Raw genomic sequence first — 16759 nt, 5'->3', positions numbered from 1 at the left:
AAAAAAGGAGAGATGCTGAGAAAAGGTCAAAACATTTACAGGCATTAAACATTACCCTTATTAGAATGCCTGTTTGTAGCCTAGATACTGACTTGTCAAATTTGAAATTAATGTTAAGATGTTAAGAAAATGCCAACATTTTCGATCATGTTATATTAGCTTCCTTGTAAAGACTATGAGTCTGACTGGGGAGTTTGTCTGAAACATTTGTCTTCAAACTTTTACAGCCTTCATTAGTACTTATGATAAAATTAAAGGGTGGACAAGAAACATAGAATTCACTTAATTCAGCCGAGAAAACTGTCTGATAATCCATGATGTGATGACATTCAGGTCTCCTCTAGTCACCTCCTGCTCTTTTCCTCTTTGATAGGTTTGTAGCTTAAACCTATTCGCTGGAATGTTCAAGACAATTCAGTTACACAGCAAAAAGCATTGACACCAAGCGCTCTGCTTGGTGTCAATGCTCGTATACGAGGGAGACCAACTGGACAAACGTTGTTCCTTCGCTTGACCCCAGTTGCTCTTGTCCACTCCCTTGTAACACTGCTCTTTTATTGAGGTTACATGAATATACATAAGTTCATTAACATATGACGTATACATACAAACAAAGAGTACCTTGCCTGTGCACTGTGTAAGCATGTGTGTGTGTGTGTGTGGTCAGAGTGTGACCCCATAAACGACTTCCCTAAACCTGCTGGTCTGGAAGTCCAGCAGTTCATCTAAACAAAAGGCACTTAGAGTAAAACAGATATAGATGTGTTTGCTATACCATATATCAACAAGAAAAGATACGACCTCTTCCCATGACCCTAAGATTGTGAGTGTGCATGCCAGAACACTGGAACGCACACGAAGGCTTTGCAGACTCCTAAGGATCACACATCCTATCACTACACAATCGATTATACACCTCTAAGCATATTTGGTTAAATATCTCTAATCATAAATGACAACCAACAATACAAATCTAACACTCTTCTTTAGAAAAACTGCTATTTTATGGCTTTGTACTACTTAAGAAAAAAAAAGTCTGCATATAATGTTGTGATTTAAAAAACATTTAATACTTGTACACAGACATCAAAAGTGACCCAACGCATGGTCTTGGTCCATGGACACGGTCAGATAGAGGCATGTAATTATTACAAATAATATTTCCTTCAGTAAGCTATCGGTTTATACCCTTGTTCTTAAAAAGTGTACTTTGCTGAGTCAGTCCAGAAAAAGTAAGAAAAATAACGTTAGTTACAGTCACTAAACCAAGGAAGCATAGCCATCAAAGAGATGACAACAAACTGCATCCAGAGCTGGAACCAGGACAGATAGTCATTTTATTTTTACGATTACCATCAGGGAATCTTAACGAAAAACAGTCATTCTATTGTTTATTTCAATGGTCTTTAATATCCTATTTCTGATTGTTCCTTAGCATTACAGTTTTAGTATTGCCCCAGGCTTCTGTCCATAGGATCAGAGCCAATAATAATATTAGCCACATTAACGATGTAAGGATTTTCAAGTTGCTGTGGAGCGATTTAAATCTAAAAGAAAATCATCTACTGGGTTCTCCAAAAACAGATACTTATTGTTATTGTACCGAACAAGGCTAATATTAATAAATACATGCCAATTTCCTTTAGTTACATTGCTGCTGAAACAAATCTTGTGCTTTTTATTCAATTTCAATATCAGCTAACAACATCTTATTTCTGACCTTTATCCTAATCTTGCTTGTCATTTAATGTAAAATGCACAGCTATTACAGAAAACATGCCAAAAGCCACTAGTAGATTTTGACAAGCAGTTTTAGTGATTAAATAGAAATGTCAAGACAGCAGTTTAATTCTTCCTTTTTTAATAAAATGACAAACTTACCACTAACGAAGGATTATACAAATATGTTACATGCTCCAGAGATAATATGGAGAGAAATATGTTTCCAGAGGGTTGCAAATGTTTATGATATGTTCCACAAGCGTTAAAAAGTTATACACAAATCATCGTACACACTTGTGTACAGTATGATCCAACGCTTAGTTTATGCATGTGGATCACACTGTATGCATTTGCAACGTTTTTGAGACATATTTCTCTCCATAAAATACGAGAAAAAATTGCTAGTGCAGTTCACAAATAGTGTTTTCAGTGGGAGAGATTTCAACTACTTTCATATCAACTACTTCATGTACAAAAAGTCAATATATCACTCTAAAGCAAAGGTGAAAACTTAATTAGCATGTCATGGATCCCTTAAATACTAATAAATACAATGTTTATTTAAATATTTTACCTCGCAATACTGTTATCTTTTGACTATAAGCATAAAAGTCTCCTTGAAATACAAAAGACGGCATACAAAGTTAAATGTAGGGTTAAATTAACTTTAAGCCTTGGCCTGACATCCCTTTGGTCTAGCCTGGGGAAAATTCAAATTGACCACTGGCTGTGCTGAGGTGAGCGACAAACAACAATGTCACACAACTACCTGAGCTATGTCCTTGCCCAAAGCAAAAATTGGTGAAGTACAGCACTTGCACGTCCTTCATCTAATATGTTGTGTGTTCCACATCTACAGTGAGTCCATTTGCGGTGACAGTTGTGTTTCATCCTGTCAAAGATGCAGAAATCCGTTTTGTCAGTTCACCTGACAGATATGTTTGTGAGTGTCTCCTGCATAAAACAAACAAACAAACAAAAAATGAAAAGCAACAACTTCAGTTATAATACTTGTGTATTAAGACAAACTTGGCACTGATATATGTCAGCTTTTTTCCCTAGAACAGCATCTATTTTTGCATTGCATATAATATCTGACATACACTGAAAAATTGCTTAACACTGCATGTAATGTATCATTTAGGTGTTCAGCCTGTGGACAAAATATTCACAATGAGTGTCATAATTAATAGATGACTTCTTGATTAAAACAAATTGGATGTGTTTGGCTGAACTATTGATGGACTCTACTACATATGATATAGCACAAGGTTTAGCTTGTAAGTAAATGATGCGTTTCTGACTCCATAATTTTATTCTCGGGCTCGGCTTGACTACCATTGCGTAATTCAAAACGTAATTGTTTTTTTACTGGGTTTTGATGCAGACCTTCAGTTCATCCACTATTTTGATATAAGACATTTTAGCTCATTTCTCTCTAAGGCCACCATCCCTGTAAAACAACTTTCTTTTAATTGGCTCCCTTTTGTAAAGAGAGAATTTGAACACCAAATGGGACACTGCACATAGCCAGAGCTTTCTGGATGAGATGACCATGTTAGGAATATCTTGATAGACATGGTAGAAAGTGTAGAACAAACCCCTGATTAGAAACAGAGTTTTTACTGTGTTCTAAAACCTGAGCTAGTCTCTCAGAAAGAACACTTTATAACAGCCCTTGGACATTCACCACTGCATAATAGTTCCCTTTTCAACATTAGGGTCATGGCTACATGTTGAAATACAAAAATAAAATAAAATAGAATAAAAACACATTTGATTCTATACAGAGTGATAATACAATGACTACTGAAGCATGTAATTTCAGTTCATATGTGGGTGTCTTCAGATAGACAGCCAGCAGCCAGTGTTTATATTCACACACTCAATTTACAACTACTCGCTGTGTTGGGACTGGAGGGAAAATATAAAAGTCGTCTTAGGAGGACTCCAAAGGTTTTTGTTTTTTTTTAAATTCATCAGAACTTTGTTTGCTTCATTATTTCACAGCAACTTCTAAAACCTGGCAGCAATTGCAGCAGACATAAGACCTATATGGAGTTGGCACATAATTCTGTGATTTGACACACTGCTCTGCAGTCCCAGGGACATTTTGTGCTGTAACGTGGTCAAGGTTTAGCTGATAAGACGTGAGTGGATTAGGGCTGAACGATTATGGAAAATAATCTAATTGCGATTTTTTGCCCCAATATTGCGATTGCGATGCGATTATTTTTTAAGGTCTTTGTCTTCTGTATTATTAAACAAAGACAAGCAATACATCATATAGTATGGCCAATACTATATTACATTAATTTTAAACTGTTCTTTCCTGGAAGACAGACCTCTGTTATGATGACATGAGGTGATGCATGAATTGATGACTGACATTTTTATTTAACTTCTTCAATCACAACAGTATATTTGAACATACACAATAGTTTATTTTTAGCTTACAAACATCTGAGCATAAAGTGCTGACAAGGAACCCTGGTGTAAACATTAAAATGAAAGTCAGTACAATGTGCAGATTGCAGAAATATACATAAAAAAAATCAGTGGCTTTACCACACTCAGTTTTTCGACATCTGTGAACTACTAGACAGTCATTCAATTAAAAAATAATATTAAATAAATAAAACTAATAAATAAAAAATATACACATCTTACTGATCTCTGCAGTCAGTAACATTACACATAAAGTGCAAACATAATAGCAATTGTATAAACACACACACAAACACGCCTTTAAAATTTAAAGGCGTGAAATTGGACGGTCTAGTTCTGATTAGCGTCACCGCTGTCTCGGTGGAGTTTAATAAACTCGGCCGTCTGCTTCTTGCTATCTAAAATATAACCAGACACTGGTGTAAATTCTCGACTGTCTCATACTTCTGTTTAATAAGTTTTCTGTTTGACGTTTAGTCAGCTGTGTGAAAACCAAGGAGGAACCCACCCGGGGGATTAATAAAGTTTTATTTTATCTAATCTAATAACTTTAATCTCAGCCAAACCGATTTACTCACGAACAAACAAAACACTGAAAAAAGCCCAACAATAACATTTTTAGGTTGTCTAAGTGACTTATATATTACGTTTAACCCGAGCAGCGAAACTCCGCGGTGATCTGAAAATGATGTGCTGGGAGTTGTGCCGTTCTCGGCCGCATCAGTAACCCTCGAGCTCCCGGCTAGCTGTCGAGCTGGTGGGTAGCAGACGCCTCTGAAAACGTCGAAGCACTTTTGCAAATATGGGATATCTTGATAAACCGAGCAGATATTTGATGTTTACACAACTACTTTCTCGCCTGAAAATATGTTAAAAGTTTATTTTGTGACCCAGAAAAATTAGTAAGAGTAATTTTAAAACTTAGTAGCGGCCGCCATTGCTGGAAACTGGAGTTTGGCTGGGCCGCGCTATGAATTCTGGGATATGGTAGTAATTTGGACAGCCTTCGGCACGTCACTGTGACGTAATCGGTCTACAAATGCGGCCTCAGGAGGATGCAGCCCATGAATTTGGACATGTCCAGAGTATAATCGCAGCCTTTGCGGTTAGAAAATTGCACTTGATCATGTCGCGATATTATCGCAAATGCGATATATCGTTCAGCCCTAGAGTGGATGTCATAACCAGACATCACTCAGTCTTACATGGCATTTGCTGAACGTTCCTGCAACCTGCAGGTGGTGTTTGTGGATAATCACAAAGGTTGCGATTTTTTCTTTTAAGGTTGTTAGCTAATTACTAGGGGTGCAACAATACATGTATCGGTATTGAACCGTTCGATACAGTGCTTTCGGTTCGGTACGCATATGTATCGAACAATACAAAATTTATTTTATCAACTTTTCTTCTGACGATGTTGTCTGTGTGGAGAGCTCAGTGGATCTGCGTTCGACTACTCCGCCTAGGCTGCACTGTCGAGCGCAGATCCACTGAGCGCAGCGCAAGCTAGCGAGACAGAAGCTAAGCTCATTGCAACATGGCAACTGCCTCAACGCTACCCGAAATTGAACCTCCCCCACCCTCATTCAGATCTGGCGTTTGGAACTATTTTGGTTTTCATGTGAAGTATGACCCTGATGGACACAAGTAAAAAAGTATGTCGGATGTGTCACGCAATGCTCAATTACATTGGTAGGAACTAGTGGGTTAGCGCAGTTAGCTCGTTAACGTGTTGACGCCGTCCAGCCCCATGCACGGGGCAATCCGCGGTAGCTCGTTAACAGAGATTTCCCGCGTTATGATAGATTTATTTTTTTCATTATTTTGTTGTTTCAGCAACATTAAATTTAAAAACTGTACTTTTGAGTTAAAATATATATTTATAATTTTAATAAATGACAAATTAAAAAGGCATCAACATTTTTTGTATCGAAAAAATATCGAACCGTGACACCAAAGTATCGAACCGAACCGTGAATTTTGTGTATTGTTGCACCCCTACTAATTACAGTGAACAAGTTAAACTGTACATAAGAAGTCCACCTAGATCCACCTAAGAGTATGTAGCCCTCATTTACTCAATACCATTAAATAAATGGGCTTTGGGTTCTTTTTCTAGTGTACTCTCGTACGATGTTTTAAATTAACTTCTCTTTTGTTTCTGGGATCAATGAAGCTTATTCCTTAACAGTAGCACTACACGCGAAAATTAACACTAGTGTCTATAGTGCAGTAAATCATGTCATACACCATGTAAAGTAGAGCATTGCAACCCTCCTTTAATTTACCAAACAATGAAAACAAGAAAATAATAAAATGGCAGATTTCAGTATTCAGGCAAACCAAAAACACACACAGCAATTTACCCACTGTACACAGAATCTCCACACATACAGTGTAAACCACCAGTGATAAAACAATTATAGTCCCAAACTAACCCTAAAGCCGGCAGAGATAAACCCTACGTTGCAGGCCTGTATTGATCCAGTATAAATCCAAAACGATCTCCCAACCGGAAGTTCTTCACTCAATGAGCAAAAGATAAATAAATAAACTCAGTACCTTGTGAGACGTGCAATTCCCACCAGCTTAATCCAGGTAACAAGTTGTCTTCAGCTCCGTCAGAAACACTCCGCTCTGAATGCAGTAGCACAAAGATGAGGAAGGTCCGTGATCTCCACGTACTCCACAAGCTACCTGTTTTAGCTTCCCACGTTGCCAGAGGTACTCTGAGTGACGCGGGCACTCAGAGTGACTATCTGGGGTGTGTCCGTCGTTATCCAGTTCGGTAACGATCCTCTGCAGCTTGTTACGTTCCACAACTACAGCGAAACGGCAGCCTACAGTAGTCCTTATTAGCGAACGGCTGGGTTAGCCTCACTTTAACTTAATGCGTGCACGGCCGCAAGAAACAAAGCACACAGTCCAGCAGACTCACGCTGAAACTTTACGTGTTATGTCACTAGCCTACCGACACTGTGACTTATCTGTCCGAAAAGTCAAAACACACTTACTCTTAGTACATAAAAACAAGCTAACTTCTCCGGATGCTCCGTGTAACTCACGCACCACCGCCCTCTCTTCTCGCGCTCTCGTCTCTTTTTTCCTTTTCCTTCTCCACCCTGTGTTACCTTCACAGACCTTACCCCCATAGGAAATTACAGTTCTCACAAACAATTCACAAGAAAAGAAAGATAACTTATTTTAAACAATGCAAACATGTTTTTAATCATTTTACATGAACTCTTACCTTTTTAAATATACAAGAAAATTTAAATAAATGAACTCTTTGATATTTATATTCTCAGATTTCACTTATCTTTTACTATTTATGCATCTTTTTAACCCGGGTTACAAGTAGGAAATCTTTTGGTAAATGGTTCTTTACTACTTTTAAATTTAAAATGTAGCACACATATTTTTTTCCCCAATCATAGCTGTAAGAGCAGATTACCATGTGCTTGATGGACCAAAATCTCTTATTGTCTTTTAATAGAGTCATTAGTTCTAAGCGGGACTATTGTAATTTGTTGTTGTCAGTTGTCCTAAAAACTCCCTGAAAAGCCTTCTGTTAACCATAGTCAAAGGAGCTTGCAAAGAAAAGCGTCTGGACTTCTTTAAGTTGCTTGAAGACGTTTCACCTCTCATCCGAGAAGCTTCTTCAGTTCTAAGGTCAAATGGTGGAGAGTCCCAGATATAAACCTAGTGGGAGTGACCCCCCACAGAGGGACAAAAGGACCCCCTGATGATCCTCTAATCGCCTGAGCCAAGGTGGGAAACTGGGCGTGGGTCCAAATCAGCCAGAGTTTCGGGTGTGTTCATTGTGAAACCTGGCCCCACCTTATCATGCAAATTCCTGAGGTCAGATGGCCCAGGATGTGAGTGGGCGTTAAGGCGTCTGGGAAGGGATCTCAAAACTGGATTATAGATGGCAGAGAGTTGGTGTCGTAAACCCCCGCCTCTGTTCAAAGACGGTCGCTCACAGTGGACATAGATGGCTTCTTTCACTCCTCTTTCAAACCATCTGTCCTCTCTGTCCAAAATGTGAACATTGGCATCCTCGAAAGAGTGTCCTTTATCCTTAAGATGCAGATGGACTGCTGAGTCTTGTCCTGTGGTGGCTCTCAAAACGTGCGGCTATCCTAAATGGGCGTTCTTAAAGTCAGCAAAGAGGCACAGAAAAGAAGATCAGACACCAGCGAGGGAGGACAGACGCAACAACACTGTCATCCCCTATGTAGCCGGCGTATCAGAGAAACTCAGAGTTTTCTCCAAGCATGACATCCCGGTGCATTTCAGACCCAGCAACACGCTCAGACAGAAACTGGTTCACCCGAAAGACAAAACTCCAAAACACAAACTTAACAATGTGGTGTATGCTGTACAGTGCAGCGAGGAATGCTCAGACCTCTACATCGGAGAGACCAAACAGCCACTTCACAAGCGCATGGCACAACACAGAAGAGCCACCTCCACAGGACAAGACTCAGCAGTCCATCTGCATCTTAAGGATAAAGGACACTCTTTCGAGGATGCCAATGTTCACATTTTGGACAGAGAGGACAGATGGTTTGAAAGAGGAGTGAAAGAAGCCATCTATGTCCACTGTGAGCGACCATCTTTGAACAGAGGCGGGGGTTTACGACACCAACTCTCTGCCATCTATAATCCAGTTTTGAGATCCCTTCCCAGACGCCTTAACGCCCACTCACATCCTGGGCCATCTGACCTCAGGAAATCGCATGATAAGGTGGGGCCAGGTTTCACAATGAACACACCCGAAACTCTGGCTGATTGGGACCCACGCCCAGTTTCCCACCTTGGCTCAGGCGATTAGAGGATCATCAGGGGGTCCTTTTGTCCCTCTGTGGGGGGTCACTCCCACTAGGTTTATATCTGGGACTCTCCACCATTTGACCTTAGAACTGAAGAAGCTTCTCGGATGAGAGGTGAAACGTCTTCAAGCAACTTAAAGAAGTCCAGACACTTTTCTTTGCAAGCTCCTTTGACTACGATGACCTGGATGACTGAGAACCTTCACAGACATATTCTGTTAACCATAACTTTACACAAGCATCACCTGCATTTGGATGATTGTCCCTGAAAACCTAATATAAAATCTCCATTTGCATATAGTGGTATTTTATTAAACATAATTTGATGCACATTAGAAGCAGTTAAATCAAATAAATGTGGAGTAAATTACTAACTATGCAAAACCTTTACTCATTAGTGAGTAAAAGTTGGAACAAGAGGCTAGTCGGTTTGGCCTCGGTCACCAGTGAAAGCATATTATTTGTTAATTTCAGCACAGGATAACAAATTGTTAGGAAATTCTAACAGAGGTTCTACTCTGTTCTACTATCCACAAGTTACCCAGGCATTGTTAGGGTCCTGCAACAGAAGCAGTGATGGTTTAGTCTGTATTTATCATGCTATGGTGTTGGGGAAAAGGCAAATGTCATGAAGCTCTCCTATATCACAGTGCTGTGACACAAAACTCATTTAAAAATAGCTTAACACCAACGAAATATAACAAAATAATAAAAAAAAGGTTCATAGATTTTTCATATATTTTCAGCTAACAATTATGATGTGCTAAGAACAAAGTATGACTTTGATTTGAATGATGATTTATTGTTACTGTATGTTTGTTCTGTTTTACAATGTAGTTTGAAGCAAGACACCCTTTTATCATTGATGCAGTAAGTTTGGAGCAAGGGGCTAAGGAAAGCATTGTCAATACAATGACCTAGCCAACAACTGAAAATGACTGCATCTGTGTAAGGTGGGTGTTTTGTGGTGTGTGGTATTTTTTATATGAGAGAGGAACACTGATCAGGCTGGTGGGTTCTTTCATTCATTTAAGCAGTGAAGTAAAGAGGCTCATTAGTGGGGCAATTTTAACAACAGAATGATGGCGCCTGTGTTTTAATGATGATGCTGTAAGAGTATGATGGAAAAGAATATTATCTAAAGATTATCTGAAGCTATCACAATCACCGTAACACATTTTGTTCAAATTACCTGAAGTAGATATGTCACAATGTGATATAAACAACAATATACAATCAGTAGTATTAAGAAAAATACTAAACATACATTTGGCTCCTCATATTTATAATAATGATACATTTTTTTTAGGTAAAGTATTGAATTGTTTATCTTCTTTCTGGATACATTATGTGGGAAAATGTTTTGTTTGATGCAGCTTTACTTATTTTTCCATACTGATCATCCATCCATCCATCCATCCATCCATCCATCCATCCATCCATCCGCTTCCGCTTATCCTTTTCAGGGTCGCGGGGGGCGCTGGAGCCTATCCCAGCTGTCATAGGGCGAGAGGCAGGGTACACCCTGGACAGGTCGCCAGTCTGTCGCAGGGCCTCCATACTGATCAATTTTTAAAAATATATTTTTAATATTATTTAATATTTAATATATTTTTAATATGTTTTAATATAGTCTGTGTAACACGACAAAGAATGCAATGATACATGCTGTAAATACGCCCCCTATCCTGTAAAACTTAACAAAGAAAAGCTATTATCCTTCTCCATCCCATCACTACCTGGAAAAAAATGCTATAACTGTAGTAAACTTTTCAGTCAGCACTCCTCGACATCAATCACTCAGTGAAAAATGCTTCAAAAATAGTCACTGCTATTAATGTATTCTACATTATGAGAACAGTCCCACCTCCCACCAGACTTAAAGGCAGGCAGGCTGATAAATGTGTCTGCCACTTCCCAGAAAAAAAAGGTTAGGCTATAATTCGAAAACACAGTAATATCATAGTAATGGCAATTTTACATTAATGTTTACCAAAAAGAAAAAAAGTAAGAAAAAAGATGGAAATATCTTTACTGCTGGTGTCTTTTATGTCTGAACCCATTGAAAAACAACAGATTCATTGTGAACTATGTAGAACTATTTTGACCACTGTGGTACCAAGGCCAAAGACTTGTAATTCTCCAATTTAAACTTAGTATTACACACCTTATACAGATAGCCATTGTTTAAATGTTCATTTATTTGAGTTGTCTTATCTTGTTTGAGTGCAAATTTTAAGACCTCAGAGGTCAATGCAGGTTTCCATCTGAACACAGTTATTTGAAAGATTGGCCAAAAGATTACTTTGAATGCGGACTATAGCCTTTACATCCCTTCAAAAACCAAAACGGTACCTGCATTTTCTGTTCCCTTTTCTTCCTTGGTTGTTCTCAGGGACCAAGCAGTAAGGGATAGAGGACACAAGTGTTTAACTCAAAAATATGGAGTTTTATTGACCCAAAATATGAAAGATAAGTACCAAAGCCAAAAATTTAAACAGGCAGACCAATAAAAGAGGTGGAATTCAATAAACTAAGCTCAAAATAACAACTAACAAAGCCTCAAACAAATGTAAGCCAAACTGACCTGCTGAAATGACACATAAGGGAAGTTAAGTACTAGCTTAGCTAAACCACATAACACACAAGGGGAAAACAAAAGGGCTGCCATATAACCAGCTAACAATTCAAATTCAAATTCAAATTCAAATTTTATTTGTCACGTACACAGTCATACACAGTACGATATGTAGTGAAATGCTTGGACAACTGCTCGTGACCTAAAGAAAATAAAAAAGGAAAGGCTATGAATAAGATAGGAAATAAATATGAAAAATTAAAAAGGGTAAATTTAACTAGGAAGGAATAAAATATAAATTAAGGTTAAAAATGAAATAACTGTACAACACAAATTAGAATGAAGGGTAAATTTAACTGGGAAGAATAAGATAAAATATATAAATTAAAGTTGAAAATAAAATAACTGTACAACAAAATACACAATATAGAACTATATAAGAATGTATGAAGAAATCTAAATATAAATAAATATATACACAATAACAGCAGCTGTACAAGTATTAACTGGAAATGAAGAATATAGTGACCAGTGTTGTGCAAAAACAATGTCCAGAAAGTCCAGTGTGTGTGTGTAAGAACCATATGTGTGGGTCAGTACTGTGTGGTGGTGTGATTGAGAGACCGTATCGCCTGCGGGAAGAAGCTCCTCCTCAGTCTCTCTGTGTTGGTCTTCAGGGAGCGGAATCGCTTTCCTGACCTCAACAGAGAGAACAGTCTGTTGTTGGGATGGCTGAGGTCCTTCACGATCTTCCTGGCCTTGGTCCAGCACCGCCTGCTGTAGATTGAGTGCAGGTCAGGGAGCTCGGAGCGGATGGTGCGCTCAGCTGACCGCACAACCCTCTGTAGAGCTCGTCTGTCCTGCATGGTGCTGTTCCCGAACCAGGTTAAGATGTTTCCCGCCAGGATGCTCTCTGTGGTGCACGAGTAAAAGTTCCTGAGCACCTTGGAGGGCAGTTGGAAGTCTCTCAAGCGTCTGAGGTGGTAGAGACGCTGTCGGGCCTTTTTCACCACGGTGTTGATGTGACAGGACCATGACAGGTCCTGCGTGATGTGAACTCCGAGGTATTTGAAGCTGTCCACTCTCTCCACTGGGCACTCGTTGATGACGGGGGTCTGGTAGTTCCTCTCCTGCTTAGTGCTGAAGTCCACTATCAGCTCCTTTGTCTTACTGACGTTTAGAAGGAGGTTGTTCCTCTGGCACCAGTTCTCCAGATTCCTAATCTCCTTCAGGTAGGCCGTCTCGTTGTTATCAGAGATCAGGCCCACCACGACGGTGTCGTCAGCAAACTTGATGATGGTGGTGGAGCTGGTAGTGGCCACACAGTTACACAATTAAACAAACTCCAAAACCCACCAGGCAATGAAGCATGTGGTTCAGTCCAATGAGGCTGTCAGCAATACTTCAGATCCCCCAGCCCTTTGCCACACCTTTTGCCAACCAGGAAGGAGAAGCCAAACCCCCAGGTAATTCAAAAAAAGAAAGGGGTGTCCAACTCCAGGCCTCAAGGGCCAGTGTCCTGCAGGTTTTTAGATGTGTCCTTGATCCAACACAGCTCATCTAAATGTCTCAATTACCTCCTCAACATCTCTCAAAGTTCTCTAGAGGCCTGGTAATGAACTAATCATTTGATTCAGGTGTATTGACCCAGGGTGATATCTAAAAACTGCAGGCCTGAGGCCTGGAGTTGGACACCACTGTATTAATATAACATAAAACAGAACTTTGACCTTGCAGTGTTGATATGTGTGAACTCCATATAGACATTGTAAGGTGTGACGGAAAAAAAAAAATCAATATATTGGACAAAAAGTAAAATATACGTAAAGTAGTGACTGTAAAGTAAAATTAAGTGATGCAAACTAGTGGCGAGGTGTGGATCTTACCATGTGTGGCTTGCCATCACAGTTTGTGATGGCAAGTAGCTTGTAAATGGTCTGTATTTGTATAGCGCTTTACTTGGTCCTAAGGACCCCAAAGCGCTTTACACTATACACAATCATCCACCCATTGGTGATGGCAAGCTACATTGTAGCCACAGCCACCCTGGGGCGCACTGACAGAGGCGAGGCTGACGGACACTGGCGCCACCGGCCCCTCTGACCACCACCAGTAGGCAAGAGGTGAAGTGTCTTGCCCAAGGACACAACGACCGAGACGGTCGGAGCCGGGGCTCGAACTGGCAACCTTCCGATTACAAGACGAACGCCCAACTCTTGAGCCACGATCGGCCCCCTTGTTTCGGTGTATATGTAGAAAATAATGAAAAGTTTAACTTTTGTAATGTAATTGTAAAAGGCAAACTTTAACTCTATATTCATTATATGTAAAGTGAAATACTTTGAGCTTTGTTTTGTTTAAATTTGGGTAATTATGGCTTAAAGATCATCAAAACATCTGAAAGTATGTTAATTTATACACTCTGTATTTGGAAGGGGCTCCTTTATTATGAAATAACTGAATCAATGCTATCAGTACTATTCAGAATTTTTAAGTAATGCAATATTGGACTGTGATGTTGTCTTGGACTTCCTTGCATCCTCTGTATTTTTTAAAGACATCTTACCCCAGAGATATGTCATTTGTCAAGTTCATGTGTTGGCCTTTTCATATTATTCTTAATTCATATTTTTCCTAATACTATTACAAATGTAGTCATTGCCAGAGTCTTTCACACCAGCACTGAAAGGTCTTTTGAACTAATAGAATTAAGGGCACAAGTTCATTGATGAAAATCGAGGCAGGTGTCATGTCCTTTTGCTTTAGTAATGACTGCAGTCTGATTTGTAAAACTGAAAGGAGGCATTCAGACCATCCATGCCAAAGAAAAATGAGACATCTACAGTTCAGCAGACTTGGCCTGACACATGTCTGTGCCTGTCTCCTTAATGTAACACATTCTCACTCCCATCTCATATCATACTGATGCTTGGTCAGGACCCAACTGCGTGACACGCATGGGGCATCACTTTTCAACTGGTTAGTGCTTCAGAATAGGAGAATAGAGCTTGCTGGATCTGGAACTACATTTTTTTCAGTTTTTCTTTCATTTTCTTTTCCCAAAAATACAGCAAGAAAAGGAAAAAAAAACTTGTCAACTATGTCATGTGGATTCAGTCACCAGCTCTCCTCCATATCAAAATGAAAGTTCTCATTTTCCAGACATCTTGGAAAGAACCTTTAGTTGTAATGAAGACATACAGAGAGACATTTGCCTCAAAAGTGTTGCAAATGTGTTCAATATGATCTACAAGCGTAAACAAAAATTTAATCCACAGATCATGTCGCATGCGCATGTGGGATATTGAGAAAAATTTAAAGCTGTCAGCTTTAAAAACAAAACACAAATGCATGTATACACAGTTTTACACTGTAATTAAAAGCAGCGTAATTTTTTGGATTTGAGCAGAGCTGGCAGACGGAAATCGGGCTCAAAACCTCAAGTGGGGATGCAGGGTGATCCGTGCGTATGAGGCGATTTGTTTACAAGTATTGTAAGTGAGTGAGCGAGATGTACATGTAGTTTGAGACATTTGTACCCACAGAAAGGTTTTCAAACCGTAGAACAATCAGATTTGTGAGCTGAACTTAATAAATTGTGTGTAACTAATCAGTATATATTCAGGTTTCGAGGTACACATTTGTTAAACAGTTTCACGTGTGATCAGATTGCTGTATATTTGTGTGTGGATTGAAGCATGTGCTTGTGAATCCTCAAAAGTTACATACAAATCTCTGTACACATTTGTAAATCTTAGCTTACACTTGTGGATGATATTGTATACATTTGCAACACTTTTGAGGCAAAGTTCTTTCTATAAATCCCACCCTGACAGTGGGTTGCTGTGATGTTGCTGAGTTCCTCATCCATGAGCTAGTTAAAGGTCCTTTGTTGAAGCAGGTGCCTATTACAACATTTTCCACCTCCATGTGGAGAAACAATTCTCAATATATCTTTGAGGAAAGGATAGTAGACTCAGGGTCTAGTGGGTGGTTAACTGTGCGCTATTGTCCAACCATCGAGCATGGTGACACCTGACTGTGTCCCTCACAATAACACAGGTCATGGCAACTGCTCTAGTCTTGATGAATCCAGAGTTAACTCATCAAGGAATACTACAAGCTCTGTGTTTAGCCACACGACCTTCTGATAAAACAACATACTGGCCCCATGTTGTCGTGGTACTTCGATTGTAGCCCCAGATATTTCTGTGAGCATCGCATTTTTCTCGGTTTGCTTTACTACTGCCCTGTCTCTGTGTACATTTGAAAATTCTGTATATTTTTGCAGTCGTTTTTGAATTTTGTGTCTAGAGTTTTGAAGAACGGCATCCTAGTTTATACTAAACTAGTGCCAAAATGGATTTGGTGGTGGAACACTAGAGTCTGTGTCCCATTTTTTATATGAAAATCTTTAACCCTTCATACAACCCATTGATATTTACAATCGATTTTGAAACAGTAATGGGAAAACATACAAAGAAAGAAAAAAGATAAATAGAAATCTATTCTAATTCAGGGCTGGACAATCAAATAAAAAGGGGAAGTCATTCTTCTGCACAATAGATGATATTACAATATATTCAGTCTCTCCCCCGCTGTCTCTCTGATTTACAACCCTCTGTGGAGATTTTGGTTTTTAAATCTCTGTTCCAGATATTTAACTTTTATTGGCAATCCTCTGATAGGCACGATGTAAGCACATTTTAAAAGTCTGATGTATTGTCTTTTCCTTTTAACAGTCCTTTGACATAATTATTTCAACAAGTGATTGCAGGGGTTCAGTAGGATAATCATGTTGTTATGCTTTAACAAACCTGTTACTGTTAAAGATGGCTTAGAATTCATTCTTCACACAGTTCAGTGTTTGCTTCTGTTTTTTTTCCTGAGCAAAGTGACAAAACATATACAGGAACAGTGATGAAAGAACAAGGAACACTGAACTATGGAGTAGTGTCTCTTTTAGATTAGCTTACTGACGATGTGGCTATACGTGCCATGGTCTTCCTCGTCCTCTCAGGTGCTGACCTGCATTCGCTTTGTTTTTCTTCTGCCTGTAGGGGTGGCTGCCCTAGATTCCACTGACACACCTGATGTTCATCTATAATCACTAACAGTATATAGCCCCAGTTATCCTGCCCAGTCCTTGCTGAATTGCTAAGCCACACCGTCTGAG

At 39.3% G+C, this 16759-nt stretch overlaps 1 long non-coding RNA gene across 1 annotated transcript; it reads right to left on the bottom strand.

Annotated features, from left to right (window-relative positions):
* Positions 1-1844: 1844 nt before the first annotated feature.
* LOC145420811 (uncharacterized) lies at positions 1845-7272 on the bottom strand. The gene is made up of 2 exons (XR_013902127.1): positions 6733-7272; positions 1845-2676 (listed from the first exon to the last, which is right to left on the bottom strand). It is a non-coding gene; the product is annotated as an uncharacterized LOC145420811 (long non-coding RNA).
* Between the last annotated feature and the right edge of the window lie 9487 nt (positions 7273-16759).

This window comes from Astatotilapia calliptera, chromosome 1 (assembly GCF_964374335.1).
Source record: "Astatotilapia calliptera chromosome 1, fAstCal68.1, whole genome shotgun sequence".
NCBI lineage: Eukaryota > Metazoa > Chordata > Actinopteri > Cichliformes > Cichlidae > Astatotilapia > Astatotilapia calliptera.
This window is presented reverse-complemented; position numbering and strand designations above follow the sequence as displayed.